Below are 17,407 nucleotides of genomic sequence, written 5' to 3'. Positions count from 1 at the left end.
CAAGTCATCAGAGACCCAGAAACACTTATTTTATAACTAATATAGGTCTTGTCTTCCTGATTCTTATCTCTGACATGACCAAAATGAACCTCGGCTTGTTATAATGTCAAAAGTTTCATGGAAATAAGGATTAGTTATAAAATTAATTGTTATTCATACGTGAAAATCAAATGAGAACTGAACATAGTTGTAACCTTTTTTTCTGGTTATAGTTGAACAAGCCGTAATCTGCATGCCTCCAGTCTATCAATTTAGTGTAAAAATCTTTGCTTTTAAATGTTCTTCAAGGGTTGAGAATCTTTATCATGAAAGCTGTATAGCGTTCTTCCGTTAGATCAAAACGTCCTTCAAGTTAAACGTTCTTCAGATCAACATTTTGGTTTCTGACTTTTTTTTGAAAGCAGAACATACAGTAAACTCTTAAAAATGTAACTTTCGGTAACACTTTAGTATAGGGTCCAATTCACACCGATAACTAGCTGCTTTTTAGCGTGTCTATTATTAACATATTAGCTGTTTATTAGTGCTTATAAAGTACATATAATGCATGACATCCATAATCTTACCCAATTCCCTAAACTTAACAACTACCTTATAACTATAAGTAAGCATCAAATAAGGAATTAATTGAGGCAAAAGTTATAGTTAATGGTTAGTTAATAGTGTGAATTGGACCCTAAAATAAAGTGTGACCTAACTTTCTTTATAGGCATCTGTGGTTCCATGGAACCTTTCCATTCCACAGTAGGTTGGAAATAGGTTCTTTAGATTTTACAATGTAGGATTAATAATATTATCTAAAAATAATAGATCAACTATGAATCAACAATATTTTAGGAAGTCTTCAATGAAAGGCTCATTGGGGAACCAAAACGGATTATTTTGTGGCTCTGTTGTAACCACAGATGGGAGTTTTATATATAAAAAATGTTCTACACTGTAAACCCCATAACCTTTATTTTTAAGAGTTTAGATGGTTTTCAAAATACGTTTTAGCACATTGTATATACACTATGCATGTTCTTTACATTAAAATCTAGTGTTTTCGTTACAACAAGGTACAAAATCCCTTTCCAGAACCTCCTCGGTGCCTCTGTGGTGGAACAACCTTCAAGAACAACTGAACCTCAACCATGAAGTTGCTTCCTTCTTCACATCAACAACAATTTTTTTTCTACTTTTCTGTATTTCACTACTTAAGACCGAGTGCTACTCTAGCTAACACCTGATGCTTGGGACATCGTTGACTCCTGTGATAAATTGTTGGAGTTTTTCTTCATTTGTCAGTTGCTTCAGCTAAGAGCATCTGCTAAATTTAGCATAGGCGTTACTTTAAATGTTAGTTTATGCATTTCTCTAACTGACATAATCAGGGACACAATATAACCCCTGTCAACCGAATTCACCACACTTTTAAGTAAGTGCTAGAACTGTTCTTCGACTCTGAAACTTGATAGACTCTCCTCATTCATCTGTTTAGTCCAGCAGCAGATGGGTATTGACAGCTGGCTGACATCCAGTCAGAAAGCAGAGCAGTGTGTGTTCACTCTCCTGGAGATTTCTGTCTGTCTAGGCTCTGGCTGTGTGGCTTCTTTACATCCGTGAGGAAGAGTATTGGACTTTAATTACGGCTTCTGTTTGTTTTTGGATTAGCGGTACAATCTCAGTTGAGAGAGCTACTGCGCAACAACAACAACAAAAACAACAGCTCGTACTCTTCAAACTAGAGATTTACATGTTGTGAAGAAACCGTGAGTGGCATTTCCCAGTTCAAAAGTATATTTGAGCATATTTTGAGTATATTTTTATATTATAGCATAATATATTTATATTTTACTGTACTTTACTTGCGTTAAATTTACACCCAAAGCAAAATACAGTCTTTTGACATTTCAACCCGTACAGTTCTAGTCCAACGAGACCCAAAGTCCCGAGATTACTGTAGGGAAATCAGGGCTGTGCTGAAAATGGCAAGGAGCCAAGGCGGAGGAACCGTCCTATCCGTCATGGATCATTGGGTTCCACAGAGAGCTCCATGTGGGGGCTTGAAATCATCGCTACGCTAATAGAGTGAACCTACCCAATGGGCCTTATGGCAGCCCATCACATCGACTCTTATAAGGCATGTACGAAAACGTGCGGATGTTCAGATTCATTGCTGTCGCTTGCCTCCGTTTGCGAGTGTTTTGAAAGGGCACTTCAGGTCGTGTGGAAGAATCGCTCCTGCGTCCCCATGCTGGAAAATAGCTGGCTAGGTGAGGGAACATCTGTTTTCAATGGATTCTGTCCCACCTCGCTGGGAAGCCAGATGGAAAGAAAGGGAGATAAAAAAAGGGAAGGAGAGGATGTGCCGAAAAAGCTGTCGACAGAGTGAAAAAGCGTTCAGAGAGGTGACTAATTACGCTTCTGATGTCTGAATTCAGACTGTGAAAGTGAATTACACATTTAACAGGCTGTGACTCTAGAGAACCTGGGTTTGGCTCCTTTGATTGCTCAAGGTATTACAAATATTTCACAGATTTTATTTCCCCAGAAAGAAGAGCTGGACGTGCTTCCCATAGATCTAAATTCACTTAATCTCGTTAAGCAAGATGCAATGCAGTTCGGCTGACGGAGCATTTCAGCCTTAATGGAGATTCACCTCAGCTTGAAGACCTCTGGCTTGTGTTTCCGAGAAATCAGCACTCATTATCTGGTTCTGGTTATAGTGCGACAGCCTGACGTTCCTGTATCGCGGCTTTGTGGGGTAAATTTACGGAACGCTCCGCCTGTTCCCGAAGAAACGCCATTAACCTCACACATTAGCTAACCCTGAGCATATGCTGAAATTTATTAACTTTTACGACCAACGATTATGACGATAATTTCCATTATAAAGCCATTATGAAGCGCTTCGGTAAATGCCTGAGATTTGTGACATAATGGAGGAATTACCCAACGGTTCATTCATATTGAGTAGCTGTGGGCCTTTGTACGGTCAGCTTCATTCAGCAGAAGGTGAGCAGGCCAGAAATGAGCCTCGTCATTGTTTATAAATTCTTTGCATTCGATGAAACCGATTGATCCATTTCTCTGTTTAATCATAGCATGTTCCCCTGAAAAATAAAATAACTACATAATGTCTCTGTAATTTCTCGTTTGATTCTCCTAGATCAGCAAATGGAAACTTTCTGGTTAAATCTAATGCTACTTAGATTGCGCTCCTGAACAGACTCTCAAATGTACATTCTCAGGATTTTCGGTAGAGATCTCAATAATGTCTCAAACTGTGCTCAGGAGAGCAAAACATAAGAGGATTACCATCTCGGATGTTTCTCCTTGAAATCAATGGGATTAAAAAGAGACAGCATTATGCTTTTGAGATTCCAACACGATTTCTCTAGACTTTCAGAGATGATCTCAATGACTGTGCCAGATTTGACAAAATATCAAGTTTCAAATTGAAAAAGTCAGGTCTCAATATGAACTCAAATATTTCTCATCCATATTTTTTTTCATGACCAAATGATCTGTGCTATGCTATCAACAACAATTGTTTGTTTGTTGTTTCTCCTAGGAAGTTTTAGGAGAGACAGCTGACACTTAGGACTTGTGAACTATATATATATATATATATATATATATATATATATATATATATATATATATATATATATATATATATATATATATATATATATATATATGTATATATATATATATAATTTCCCAATGGGACGAAGAGTCAATTGTCCACACCAAAACAGATCTCTCTAACGTTTCAATTTTTCTCCTTCACAGCAGTGAGAACAATTGAAACATTTGCATAATTGATCCTATTCTCCAAAGAACAAAAAGCCCCAGGAATTTGACATCGTTTTTGAAGAAATCTCAACATCGAAATTTAGATCTCCTAGACAGAAACAAATGAATCATAACTGAGAATATTATGCACTGTGAGCAAATGAAATAACAACTTTTCCAGTAATTTTTTCCAATTTGGCGTCAGTTGTCAACACTAAAAACAAAAACAAGTCTCTTAGAAATCTTAATTGTACAACTATGACATTTGCATTATTCGTTCTTTTCTCCAAATAACAAACCCCCAATAATCTAATCTGATTTGAAAAGAGATCTCAATATGCCCCGTGTCTCAAACTGTGCCAGTTTGGAGCCAGAATTTCAATATGAATGTCATATTTTTCAGCATTCTATTCATGTCATGCTATTCTTTGCCATGCCCGCTGGTCCATATTACCATTCCACACAAGACTACAGGTGTCAGAGTAACTTTCCTCGGGGGATGTAGCAGTCTGTCATAATGGGGCGGGGAAGGTGCGGTTGTTTATCCCAGCTTCCTCTAATACGTTCACACTCTACTTCTTTTTAATTTCCCCTCTTGTTAAATTGAAAGAGGTTTTTTTCCCCCCCGTCTCTGAAGCTGTCATCATGGCATTTATGTCTATGTTGGACTTCAATAGGTCGAAGCACTGTTTATCAGACACTTCTTTTCCTAAAAGAGTTTCAGACTCACCACCACTCATGTGTCGTCCACCCAGGGGAAGCTCAGGCAGTTTGTCAATAGGGCCATTATGCGACCTGTCAAGGAATATGACAAGGGCCCATGGCTCTCTCAGTTACTGTCTGTGTATAAAGAAGCTCACAAGAAAATGCCAAACATCCCTACAAGAATTAAACCTTGTAGCGGTGTGATATTTTTCTTATTATGATCGCAAAGAGAGAGATATCACTCCAGAAAAGCCTTACTGGAGGTACGGCGACTTGCAAGTGCTAACAAGGTTTTTCTGTGTACTGCTATAACAACTCTAAAAATAGGGCATTTTTTTTTTTAGCTTGTTTCAGCTAATTTCTAAAAGCTTTGGTTATTATTGGATGTCTTCGACTACTATAGCATTTTACAACTCTGTTCACATTTATGATGTTACCTTGATTACAGCGAGTGTCTTTTGAATGCTAACAGGTTAGCCTACATTTGGGAGAAAAAAGCAGCAATCAAATAAACAAATGTGTATTGTGTTGAAAAAAACTGTTCTCATGAAAAAAAAAGATTATGTTCATAAGCTTTTAATGTAATTGCCAATTTATCAGCTTGTTAGCAATTATTCTAATGCCTTTCAGCACACTGTATTGTACATATTAGCTTGCTTACTGATAATGTTACATGCTAATTGCTAATGTTACATTACCGTGACTACATTCAAATGTGACAAATAGAAATTTAACAAACTAATGTACATCCACAACCTTGTGTAAAAGTACTTGTGCTAAAATAATACAATTAATCAATCAGTTTAGATATATGTTTTACAAAATCCTTTAACATTTGTTGACGATTTATGTCATCTAATCAGAAATCTTGGAGATGGCTTTGACGATTGAGCTAGTTTGGATCAATACTGTCTGTTTGACCAAACAATGGGCGACCATTTCAGTTTAATCGCCACAGGAATCACTTCCAACAGCTTTAAAATAATCCGTTATACAGCAAAACATATTTTATGATATACCACGACCTTACACACAGTTCCACTTTTACAGTCCAGAATCAAAGACAAATCTTTGATTTCTTCAGCCTCCTGGGCTGCACAGAGTAAGGACAGTTGTGCGGGGAGGATGGTGCCGTTCATTAGCTAAACAGGGTCAACATTGTGTCTATCCCTCCCACATGCAAAATCCACCAAATCAGCTATACTGCCGGTTCCCCCTCGCAGCGGCCCACACAGCAGGTGTTTATGGGTAATTGCTGTGTTTGGCGCTTTAGATTGTTTGTGCTGATGGTGGCGGTTCCTTCCCAGGCATGCCTATAATTTTAGGATAAACACTTTGCTACTACGCATACATTTTAAACAGAAAAACAGCGCTAGTGGGTGTATATGCAGTCCAAGTCAATGGTTTCAAAGCACTGTTGAGGAGTAATTCACAATTTGAGGGAAAGAACATCAAATTAAATGATTTTCTTATTTAAAATGGGACAAAATACAGATTTGAATGTCAAAGAAAGCTTTTATCGCATCATGTATGGCATTTCAGATCACATATTGGGTTTCTTTAAACCCAATCAGTTAAAAAATCGGCTTGAACATAGACAGTTTTTACTGTAGTTAGAATAGTGCATCCTGCAATGCATTATGGGATACACATTTAAAGGGATTTGCCAATTCAAAACCATCCTACTTGAATCCACTTGTTTCATGCTTCAGAAATCTTCCAAATGTTACCTTCATCAACACAAAAAACCCTTGAGTTTTTGTTGTTCTCCTCTTCTGGGGTTTTTGGAGTGCTTCGTCTCATCTGATGACCTCCATCCAAGCGAATTCTACATCTCTTGGATGCCATATGCCAAAATACCGAGGGTTAGAGTTGCATTAGACCAGCTCTCCAGACAATACTGAGCAAATAAAGCATGGATATGAGAGATTTCAAAACCTCCCATCCAGCTGTACTTGAGTCTTCCAGCTGGGCCAATCTGGCCAACGTGAGAGAGATGCGAACACCTGAAAGTATTAAATGAGTTGTAAAGACACCTGGAACGAAACAAAAATAACTGTTCTACTTTCACACTGCTATGTTTGATGTATTTTCACTGGATCCACAGGTGGGAACTGTTGCACATGACAAATGTGGTATTTTAAATTCTTCTCAGCGCTGCCATTCCTGTTGCTGCAGCCGTGTAGTGGCTTTGAATAAATGAGCACAACTGAAAGAGACTGCACAAAAGTCTAAACATCTCAGCTTAATAGCTTGTGTACAATCTTGATTATAATGAGGTAAAAAAAAAAATAATTACTGGTGGTGAATATTTTTTTCATGTTTACAGAACTTTTGACGTCTGCGATATTATGTTGCAAAATCCTTTCAAACATTTTTGAACAGATTTCCTTTAGTGAGTCTACATGATTAAAAAGTTATAATTTAATTAGCACCAGTGTCACAAAATAACATTTATTCATTTAAAATGTGATTTACCATTCAGGCTGAAGGAAAAGGCACCTTCCCACCCTGCTCCATTTTTATTTTCGACTCAAAGCAGACCATCCATAAACACCCCACCTGTGAAGGAAGATTAATTCGATTATTTATTTGTTTGTCTGTTAAAGGAAATGAGAAGAAATGGAGCTGACCTCGCCAGCCAAAATTTTTCTCTTTATAGATAAGGCCGGCTGGATTTGCTGTCCCGGGGCTATTGTGTTTAATGAAAATGAAGACCCTCATAACCCGCAGAGGACTCTGCAGGTGCAAAGCTCTGATCTATTATTTTGAGACAGAAAGAAAGAAAGAAAGAAAGAAAGAAAGAAAGAAAGAAAGAAAGAAAGAAAGAAAGAAAGAAAGAATTAATTCTTTGCTCTGTTCTTGAATTCTGTTTCCTGACGTACAATCGTACTTGCATCGCTTTGAACGAAGCATTCCGGCATTGGCCACTTACATTAATCTTCGCTTGGATTAAATTTCACCAGGACTGATTCATTATGGAAGGACCCGGTCAGGCCTGAGCCACGGATGATGTGCATGGATGAAACCTTCCCATAATGCTTAAGTTGCAAGTGTATCGATCTGAAACAGGCACGGAAAGATCCACACATACTGGGCCAGCGATGGTGGCTGATAATCAACCCACAATAGTGCTGCCATCTGAAATCGAGAAACTGCAAGACAACAGTGGAGCACAGAAGCACATGGTTGTGGACAATCTGAGTTCAAGAAGGAAGACAAGCTACAATTCATATTGAGCTGTAATTACGCAAATACACTTGCAAAAATAAAAGTTATTGGCTGATGCATTAAAAGTATTTAATTCTAACAGTACATGCTTAGAGGGATACTTCACCCCAAAATGAAAATGTTGTCATTAATCACTTACCCCCATGTCATTCCTAACCCGTAAAAGCTTTGTTCATTTTCGGATCACAATTTAAGATATTTTGGATGAAAACCGGGAGGCTTTTTACTGTCCCATAGACTGCCAAGTAAGTTACACTGTCAAAGTCCAAAAAAGTACGAAAGATGTCATCCGAATAGTCCATCTGCCGTCAGTGATTCAGTGACGTCAGTAATGACACAAACAGGAATGAGCGCACTTGACAATGAATGAAATTAAATACGTTGTGTTTTCCACCAACTGGCAACCCAGGATGCTTGAAATACTATTTGGTTAACCGGCAGTGGGCGGGTTTCAAAAACAGTCCCTGTGTAGTAAGAAATGTAATACCTTAAAAGTTATCTTTGATAATCAAAATGACAGTTTTTTCATGTGAAAATTTGTTTTTATCATGCCTTAAAACTTTTTTCCTCATTTACTATATGCAGATCTATGAATACACAAATTAGCCCAACCTACACTCTGACCTGTTCCATGGATAATGACTGATAAAACCATGTTTTTACTAGCGGACACATACAGTGGACACTGTTCTTACTTGACATTGTTGTGTCCTCAAAATGCCCTGAAGACTCGAATGCAGCCAAGTTTGTGATTCTTAAGTTGCCTCCATGAGCAATGCGAATAACGTGCAGATGCCAATGTGGGGGAGGTGGGTCTGACTCCAGGCTACTTTTACACTGTTGCAACTGGTTATTTTCTAAGTTAGCGGTTCTAGAATCACGTTTTTTGTTTTTTTTTTTGCTCTATTTTTGGTTTTGTGCTGGTAATCTTTTTGGTATATCCTGCATGCGATCTCTATGCTATGATCTCCCAACTGTATAAATGGATAGAGCGATATGTTAGGAATCTATGCTTTGACGTGATTTGTTGTTGAATTTTGTGACGAGGGCTGTTTCAAATGGCATTTCTGGGATTGCCACTGGGAAACTACAGTTTTAAGGAGAAAATATGGTATTGATTAATGGATTGGCAAATGGTTTTGTCTCAAAGCAAATTAAAAACACTACATAGACAAATAAATTCACTACAGGGGGACTTTGTCTTGTTACAAAATAAAAGTACTATATTTTAACAAGAAAATAAAAAAGCAAACACAGCTTGCTTTAATTTTAAGCCGGAAACCAACTTTGGCAGCTGTGGCCTAATGGTTAGAGATTTGGACTTATAACCTGTAGGTCGCTGGTTCGAGTCTCCATGCTGGCAGGATTTGGTGGTGGAAGGTGGGTGAATGAACAGCGCTCAAAAAAGAAGCTATTTTCCATTATATGTAAACAATTTTTACCAATGTAGGAAGTAAGAAATAAGTAATAGTTTCCTCTGTCATGATGTTTATGAAATTTAAGGAAAAAGAAAGATGCGACAGCATCACCTCAATCTATGTCTGAACTCCACATGATTTGTTTTCTATATGAGAGACCAGAGTAATGTAGTTATATGGCTGTTTTCTGACTCATGCAGGTTCCTTAGAGTCATTCGAAAGAAACGCAGAACAAAACGGAGAAAGAGAGTCCCATTATCACAGAAGCGAATGTGGTGTCAGGAGCACTTCTGAAATATTTGTTTTTCCTCTACATATCTGTTGTTTGTCTACATTATCCTGCAACATCTCACTCGAAATCTCAGTGCAGTTCACAGAGTTTGTGCTTCATAAACGAACCCTCGGCAGCATCCTCCTCTGCAATAGAGCCAATATTTGTTCTGAGACATTTGTGCATGTCTCTGGGCTGTGCATGATCATATCCAGGAATAATGGCCAAGGAACGTTTCCCATTTTCACTGCTTACCCGAATTCTATTAGAAAACCCTGCTGTGCAGAACCTGATGATGAATATCCAGTAGGGGAGGCAATTAATTAAATAAATTAATTGATCATGACGTGATTAACTAAACTGACTCTTAAGACCAAAAATTATTTGGAAATTGTGTTAAAATAGTTGGCACAGTTGGGAAATTTTAATTCAAATCTGGCTTTGAATGTGTTGAGTTGTTTAAATTCTTCTTCTTTTATAATACATAATCAAATACATTTTTCCAAGAAAACCACTGAGAAATGTTACAAGCGTAAATTAAATGTTCTCATTGGAAAAATGGACATATGCATTAACCACTATGCCAGCGCTCTTACTAAATACATTTTACATTTGATTTTGACAGTACATTTAGACAACAACAATGTACTACACCTGCAACAAAGTTTTTCCTTTAAAAAAGAATTCTGTAACGTTGTTGGTACAGATGACCATTGATCATGTTTTCAGGCAAACAAGACACAGTTTTAATGACTTTTTAATTGAAAACACTGTTGTGTAAGCAGCCCATAAATGTGTCACATTTCATATGTCACATTTAAACCGATTTGAAAATGCATTTAAAACTTAAGTTGTGCCATGGTGTAGTAGTTAGCACTCTGAGCAAATCAGAATTTTGCTTGCAGTAGTTTTAAGTCTTATAGACCCCTATAAAGAATAAAAATGTGTGAGTGTGTGTGTGTGTGTGTGTGTGTGTGTGTGTGTGAGAGAAGAGAGAAACTGATTTTATTTTACATTGGAGCAGAACTAGCCACATATTCCAACAGAAGAACAAACTGTACAGTTTGTTTGGGCCCGGCGCTTTCTGAGGAGGGCATAAATCTCTTTCAGAGGTTTTTCCTTTTCCCCCCAAGTAGAAAATGCTATAATGCAATACCTTCACACTTTCTCTCTCTCTCTCTCGCACACACACAGACATACTTCTCATACTTTTACATTGTTTCAAGTTTCCAAGCTCTAGAAATACAAAAATTTGTGAGGGGATTTAATGAAGGCAGCACACTTAATCAGAAGAATTATTCACTTAATATACGCACTCATAATATTGCATGGCAATCACTTGTCCTGATAATTCAATTCCTTCCTGGTATAAGGCTGTTTAAAATGCAAAACCATGATTGGCTGACTGCCAGGGCGTTGCTATGCAGTTGTTGTGGTGATCTGGTGCTTTTTTATTTTATTGTGCTGCTGTTCAGAATTGAATTGAAAATTCAGTTTAATGGAGTACTGCACAAATGACATGCTTTTGCTGGCCAAACCGGAAGTTAGTTCACCCATGGTTCCTTTAAGAAAACCCCATTTTGAATTTTCCATTAGCTTTTGTACAAGCTGTGTGACCAACAAATGTTTGATACTTACATGTTTTCTTCATCTTGATATTTTAGAGAATTGAACTTGTACTTAATTTTGAAAGAGAAATATAATCAGTAGAAACTAAACAGACTATAAAGGAACTAATCCAGTCATATGACATCATCACCATTAAGCTTTCAACAGCTCTTTCAGCCTTACATTTTCTCTGAAAGTTTGAGTCAGACTTTTTTGAAAGAGTGTGATCATTAACACTACAAAGCTGTGAAAGTGGACTATTAGACGAGTCTTCCTGTTTGGCGTCATGACATTAAATGTTCCCAAAAGCCTTTGTAAGTCTTTTTAAGTCAAGTAAAGGTATTGGTATTGAATAAAAATGCAAAAATGAAAATATCTTGAGCTTGTTTTAACCACACATCATTTTAGCCATTTAACCAAAAACCTATGGTGGACCAGTAGTGCACAGCACAATGAAATCTCAACAACACAACGGAAACAAGCCACAACACAACACAATTAGCATAACACAATGGAAACAAGCCACAACACAACAAAATTAGCATAACACAACGGAAGCAAGCTGCAACACAACACAATGAACAAAAGCCGCAGCAAAACAAAATTATCACAACACAAAAGAAACAAGCTGCGATACAAAATTAACACAGCAGAAACAAGCCTCAATACAAAATTTACACAACACAACAGAAACAAGCCGAAATATGAAATTAACACAACACAATGGAAACAAGCCGCAGTACAAAATTAACATAACACAACAGAATCAGCTGCACCAAGGCAACAAGCCACAATGCAACAAAATTAGCACAGCACAATAGCCGCGTTTCCACTGTTGGGCTAAAATCGGGCGTGCTAGTGTGTGCCAGGGCCTGTGGCGTTACCACTGTCACTTCCGGGGCTTGATTATGCCTCATCAGTGCTTCTTCGAGGCCAGCGACCAGGGTTTTTTGGCCTGACGAAAACCTTGGGCCAAAGCAGACCAGCTGGGGCTAGAGGAGTGGTTATGAACAAAGGTGGAGTTTCTCTGCGTCTGGAGAGTGTCAGCGTCGTGGATCATTTCAGAAAGCTAACAGCTATAACACCAGCATTAAACACATTAGATAAGTTGAGCTCAAAACTCACTTTTACTCAGCATCGAGTGTTTGAAATAATGCAATCCGATGTGGATTATAATCACCATAAAAGGCTAAAAAATATTCATAAGCAATGCAAAAGACTGCAAGCTAGGCGTTAACGTTATCATAGTAAACATGATAAATGCAACCACTTGGAGAAATCAGACGTCAGCTTCTTATTCTCTATCACAATCGTGTATTTATTTAGTAACTTATATTACTTATCATAAGTCTGATCTAGAGAGTTTATGCCTATGTCATAAAAATCTAAAAATACAATAATGAATAAGCAGGCTATTTTCATAATGCTTCAGTGTTAAAAATAAATAAATAAAATAGAAATACATTTATTTCTGTGACATTTTCAAGCCTGCAAACAAAAAGCCGCTGCTATCGTGTTCGTTTTGTGATCGCGCTAGTTCCAGTGACTTATTTCTTATTCGTTTTCTGATAACTAATGTAGGTGTGTAAAGGTCGGGTTTTAGTAAAGGGCAGCACTATTTTGACCTTGGTGCTACTGGCCCGAGGCTATTAGCCCTGCCCGGACCATTTTAAGCCCCGGAAAATTAGCGCAGCACAATAGACACAAGCTGCAACACAGTAAAAGGTGCACAACACAACAAAATGAGTCCTATGCGTTGTATTGTGGTGATTTTGTTTTTTTGTGCGCTACAGGGCCACCATAAAAACCCTTTCAAAAAACTAATTTATTTCAAGACAATGAAACCAGCCATCCAAACCAAGTCATCCCTGCAGCATTCTATTATTGAATTTAAATTGAGGCAGGAAAAAAAGAATGTAGTATTTGAATTTAAGTAAAATTCAAACAAATTCAACTTGACTGTACTAACTAAAAAGCAAAGTTGTTGAGACAAATTTTGAACATTGGCTTCACAAAGTCTTGAAATTCTGACTCAACTTTTTGAAACTCTTTGAAAATTCTCTGATATTCAGGTCTCTAGATACGGATCATGTTTCTCCGTCAGTGTAAGTCCATCGGATTTCTGTGCCCATGTTGAGAGTTAGATTTTGTTTTATTACAAGAATCGTGAGACTCAGATTACTTCAGAACTGCTCTACTGCCAGCTGTCAGTCGGTAGGAGGTCTGCACCATACTGGGTGTTCAGACACCTTCCGCAAAAACATGCAGCTCTTGGACTGCCGTTCTCAATCAAATCTAAAAAAAAATAAATAAAAAAAGGTTAGTATTTATGATCATAGCTGGCAGTTTATCTTTATTGAATACAGATCTGTGGTCTGACAAGTATAACAGGGCTTTCAAAATGCTGAGCACATGAGTGTTTATCATCTATTGCCATGTAAGCGTGGAATAACCGCTCCAATTATCCCCATGCTATTCATTTACACTACATAAACTGCACTGCGACAGCCTCCTGGCTACGTTCTGCATGTTTAAAGGATGAATTTGAATTTAAGTCACTTTTCCCCCCACTTTATTCGTTTTGCCTACGGGTGCAGATGGCCTCCGCTATACCTCCTGCTAGGAGCATAATGCAGCTTATTTTGTGTTTTTGCACCACTGTGATGCTAAAAACAAACAATGGAAGAAAAAAAGTGCATAATTAGTTTTATTTACACCGTCTGATCGATGCATCTCAAACTCCCAACACCCATGGGGTCTCGTCAGTCTACCTCAAATTGACAGAACTGTCTTGTTAATTGATTAACTGAGATTCTTCGATTAGATGTCTAGTCGTCTTTGTGCTGAGATGCAGAACAGATTTGCTGAACAGGTTGATTTAAGCATGATGCTTTTTATGATTGTATTATAAATGACTATTATAAAGCATCTTGCTGGTCTTTCGGTGCCTTGTCTTTCGGTGCCTCTTAATATGAAAGTGGTGTTTTTAAAAAGATTTTACGGTTTTAAAAAAGGTTTTACAAAACCTACATTTTACATTCTATTCAATACCACTGCACTCTATGGAGCTTTCTGAAATGGAAGAGCACATCGTTTTGGTTCAATCATCAATCATCAGTCTCCGCATTCAGGAAGATGTGGCATTTTCTTTTAAACAATTAGACAATGATTTGTCTTTTCCTATAATAAATCTCTTTTTAATCTTCACTCCATGCAGCAGATTTTCAAGAAACTCTACTGGAGCTAAAGCATTCCACGTTAAACTGCCTCCATTGTTACGCCTAGGAATGAAACCATTTGTAATGATGACACGTAATTTATGGGAAAGTAATTTTAATGCATTTATAGCTTATGAGCTCTGAGTATACAATTTTCTCCTTATGAAGTCACCATTAATTCTGTAAACTGCAGTGGTAATTGCAGCAGTGAGTTCTTTGAAGGAAAAAGACATCTCCGTTTTCCATACCTTACCTGAGCGAATGGGGATTGGTGGACATGTGACGTACCGCAATTTGTTGGCCATGCTAAAGGAGCAGGTCTTTATCCCTGTAGTTTCATTTTCATTTCCACAGAGTTGAACTAGAGGTCCAGTCGCTGTTCTATATTCAAAGGAGACGTGCGGGCATCAAACTTTATTTTGAGGGTTATTGCGTCCCACTTACCTGTGGTTCTCAGTGGGTCGGTCGTCTTTTTCTGATTGCTCTGCCTCTGACAATGAGAGCCTGAGTATACTCATGCTGAGAAAATACATATCAGTCCAAACTATCAAACAAAACCAGACCAAGCCTTTTCTCGGTTGCCAGCCGATCCACTTTTCCTCTCGATTTAGCACCACAAAAGCCATCCTGATCATCTCAGTGTGGGCCTTTCTGGCAAGTAAAACCAGTCAAAAAAAAAAAAAAAAAGAAAGATTTTTACATGCTTCAATTGGAATTACTACTGTATACTAAACCGACAAAAAAATCATTTTTGTACACTAGAGAATATAAATACTAAATGAAAAAAAAAAAAAAAAGTTTTAAATAGTGGTTGACAGAAAAAAAAAGATAGAAATAGATGGTAAATTTTTGTCTCCATTTTCCACCAAGACATCCTTAGTTATATCAATCACAAGGACTTTATATCAATCACAAGGACATCATTTATTTGTATTTGTATTTTATTGTTTTGATACATGGTACATTTGTTTTTTCAGACCCATATCTATAAAAATATTTGTTTTTTACAACTCTTTGAAGCATCGTTAATAAAGTTACCAAAATATACAGGTCAGTTAGTCATGTTGTTGCCACATACAAACTTTTTGCTAAAATGTATTGAAACACGCTCATCTTCATCTTCTTATTCTTATAGATAAAAAACTAAATAAATGGGGCAAAAATAGCTATACTGATTTTAGCCAAACATTTTTAAATATATAATATTTCAGGAGAAAATAAGCATATTGTAGCACCACCTTGCAGTGTTGAGTACTCGAGACTCGGACTCGGTCTCGAGACCGTATTTTAATGGTCTCGGTCTTGTCATGGACTCGTGTGCATTTGGACTCGGTATTGACTCGGACTCGAACATATTAGGAATCGGACTTATACCCGAGTCCACTCGAGTCCCAATCAAAATATTTCATGATTATTACTGTATGTTTATGTTTATTTAAATTGATGTATGATTGACACATCCAATGACTGGTGATTTTCTTTTGACGTGAGACGTTATGCCAGCGACACACTGGATGTGTGGCGCAAGCGTCTCAGATGCGTGGCGTGTCTGTTTTTAATTCGGCTCCCATGTTAACAGGTTAGATCTTGCAGACTGTCTGCGTGAGACGCGCGGAAAACCCGTGCATGCTAGAAATAGAACCGACGCCTATTTTTCACGCGACACGCGTGCATGTTGGAAGCGTTTCCAGGCAAAATATACTAGGAAAATATGTTTATATGTCATTTTGTACACAAATACATATTAATTCATGGCATTTTGATATTTGAAAGTCTATAGGTTGGCATAAATTCAGATATAAATGTAATTGATTTATTTTCAAATATTGCACCTGTCAAACATACTCTATTTTGCCGTCAATATTGTTGACGGTGTCCTATCAGTAGGTGTGTAAAAAAAAAAGTTGATATTGTTGTCATGAAGACAAGATCCTGGTTTTCGGCGGCCTCCCTCTATGTCACCTACAGCAGCAGCGCGCCAAGCGCCGCGTGCAGGCACGCTTCTGGTGTGTAAAGACACAGAAAACGCGAAGCAACCACCACGCTTCTGGCACGCAGCCAGTGTGTCACCGGCCTTAAGTTACCTTCCTGCCATCCGCCTGTAGTGATCCTGCTTTCCAGAAAGCCACATTGCTACATTATTTCTCTCAACTGTGTTATTTTTACAAAGTTGGACAAAATGGTCACAGAAAAAAAAACAAATATTGTTTAATTAAATTATATAATGAATACAGACACAGACTGACTGTCTCAACACTAAACATCTCCCCCCCCAAACAATGTCTGACAGAATGCATTGAACTTATATGGCATTTCATCCAGCTTTCTTCCCCTGGTACATAAACACTTATGCATGAAATTGTCCTGGACAGTCAGTCGGCTCTTGTGTGTATGCCCTCCGTAACTAAAAAAAACTTGGACTAGTGTGTATTTTATCCTTAAAACGCACCATCCAGGGAAATTAGCATTAGATTATCCATTGCTGTTACAGAAAGTAATAAAATGGTAACTGTTGTCAGTCCCCGCTTCCTCTGCGCCAGTAGAGAGTGTTTTTAGTCGGGGTGGATTGATCATGAGACCACATCGTGCTCGGTTGGGTAGCAGGATGGTCTCCTCACTTATTTTTTTAAAAAGTATATTATGACCATCTGTAATCTTCACAACATCTAAAGTGCACATAATCCAAGACATTGTAAGGATATTAGCAGTCATTAGTTAAGCTTCAAGGTTAAAAGTTATGTAAAAGCTGTTACAGTTGAACATTTACAGGTATAGTGGTACAGTAATGTTACTTGTACTAGAAGTGTTATGTAGAATTACAATATAGAGTCGTACAGTAATGTTATGTGTAATAGAAAGGTTATATGGATGTGTATAGTGGTACAATGATGTTACGTGAAAATGAGTACTTAATATTGACAAGTAACAATTCATAATACTAATAAAATAACCTTTACACCACATACTATGTGGCCCTTTTACCCTTTATTGTTTCCACCAAACATTTTACATACTCCTGAAGATTTCTTTAGGTCTTGTCTCAGACCCAATCTCTCTGGTCTCGGTCTTGACTCGGACTCGACCCTTTCTGAACTCGGTCTTGACTCGGACTCGACCCTTTCTGAACTCGGTCTTGACTCGGTCTCGACCCTTTCTGAACTCGGTCTTGACTC

The sequence above is a fragment of the Carassius auratus genome, chromosome 22, assembly GCF_003368295.1.
Source record: "Carassius auratus strain Wakin chromosome 22, ASM336829v1, whole genome shotgun sequence".
In the NCBI taxonomy this organism is placed as follows: Eukaryota; Metazoa; Chordata; class Actinopteri; order Cypriniformes; family Cyprinidae; genus Carassius; species Carassius auratus.
The sequence above is the reverse complement of the archived record's forward strand: the minus strand, read 5'-3'. Positions refer to the sequence as shown.